This window comes from Castor canadensis, chromosome 16 (assembly GCF_047511655.1).
Source record: "Castor canadensis chromosome 16, mCasCan1.hap1v2, whole genome shotgun sequence".
Lineage (NCBI taxonomy): Eukaryota > Metazoa > Chordata > Mammalia > Rodentia > Castoridae > Castor > Castor canadensis.
In genome coordinates, this window is record NC_133401.1 from 71,765,914 (window position 1) to 71,767,945 (window position 2,032).

Genomic DNA, 2,032 nt, shown 5'->3' on the forward strand with positions numbered 1-2,032 from the left:
TGTTTTCACTCCCTCTTTTCTTCCTTCTTCCTCCGTTATTTCTCAAAAAGGGTTTTGTTTGCTGTGGGAGTTTGGTTTGAAAATCAAGTCACTCCTTTTGTCCTTTTCTTTTTTCCTCTCTCTTTTTTTTTCTCCTCTCAGCAGAAAAGGGGAACAAATATTAACAAGAGAGGGGAGGGAGGAGCGTCAGGAGCTTGCATGGAAACGGGGGCCCCCAACACTGGCCGGCACAAAGAGCGCCCGGGGGCTCGCCCCGGATAAAAGGGTGGGGCGCCCCCAAGAGAGAGAGGAGGCCCGGAGTCCTTCGGAAGCGCGGGCGGGGGCCCCGCGACCGGCCCGGTGCAGCTCGAAGTGGAAGGCTGGCTGGGCTCTGACTTAGGGCTCTGGAAGTGGGCAGATGAGAACACCACACAGAGCGAGCCTCAAAACAGCTGTGAGCACAGCCCTGGACCGCTGACTCCAGGCGCTAGGGCTGCCACCTAGCGTCCTCTCTGGGCCCTATTTTAGTCATCTGTACATTCAGTTCGTCTTCCTTGCATATCCAAAGTTCTGCAAAAGCGTGCAGAATTCAAGGATGAATTCAACCAACCACAGATGGAAAATATTCGAAAAATTGCTTCTGTACTAGACACTGTGTAAAGACTTTAAAAAAATTCCTTATCACTGTTCCCTAAACAACACAGGATAGCTATATAGCCTTCGCATCTCTTTAGGTATTTTACAAGCAATCCAGAGATGAATTAAAGTACAAGAGAGGATGTTAGGTAGGTTATATGCAAATACTACCTTATTTAATTTAAGGAACTTGGAGTGTTCCGTCCCCTAGGATATAAAAGGACAACTATATGTTCTAAGAGCGAAATGTGAAGGACAAATGGCTTTGTAGGACAAAGCCCGGCATTAAACGACACCAGCTGTCACACTTCTCCAGGCACCTGTGCGGCTGAAGTGCGGCGGGGAATCCTCAACCAGGTCAGGTGCGTGTGCCGGGTCAGCCAGCTATGCGTGCAGAACCGAAACTGGGAAAGAATGGAAATTCCAGACCCGGTCAGAAAAATCCCGCCTCCACCCCCGGCCCGGTAACCTAGAGGAGGGCTCTTTAGTTCGGGCCACCTAGGCAACTCCGGACAGGTGCCAGAAAACCCCAGGGCGCTGGTCGGGTCCTTGGTCTAGCTAGGTGGAAGGGGACGTGCAGGCCCCTTTTATAACTTCTGCCCTAAAGCTTCCCCAAGGTTTGCCTGAATGCTCGGCCGAGAAGCAACGTCTGCAGCGTCCCCCTGTGGTGCCCACAGGGACCTCCAGGAAGCTGTGGTGTCAGCTGGGTCCTGGACTGGGGGAGGGCCACCGCCAGCCCCAAACACCCAGGTGTCACAGCGGCCTCCCGCAAGGCAGCTCCGGTGGATCCGGGCGGCAAACAGTAGCCCTGCCCAGTCCCGGATTCATCGCTTCCACCCAGATCGCCGGTCAACACTCCAAGTTGTCATTGCCCCAAACCCGAAGGTAGTGACTCCTCACTCTCAGTAGTTCCTTCCTTCGCCTCTCCCACGTCGGTGGGGAACCACTGCCGGTCGCTAGTCCCTGGTCCCTCCTTATCGCAGCTCTGCCTCTCACCTACCGCGCGCTCCCGCAGCGGCCCCAAAAGCAGAAGCAGCATCAGCGGCGCAACTTGGGGTCTTGGTGATTCGGGAGCTGATCCTTGACCGTGGTACCTGTCCCTGGCGAGGTACGAAGGACACTAGCGCTTAGTATCCCCGAAAGTCTCACCCTCCCGCCTTCCCCGGCTGGACCTTCTTCTCCGCAGCGCCCCTGGCGCTCTTCTCGGTCCCTTCCCACAGCTCATCCACCACCTGGGTCCTACCAGGAAGGGGAAGGAAATCGAAGAAGTAGAGTGCCCCTAAAGGATGTCCCACCGCCAGCCCCAGACTCTCGTCCTCCACTCGAGTGTCCCCTCTACTGGCTTTGAAAGTAGAAAGTCAAGACAAACGTGAAACCAATAGTGCAAAATACAGTTTATACCCATGCTTCATTCACT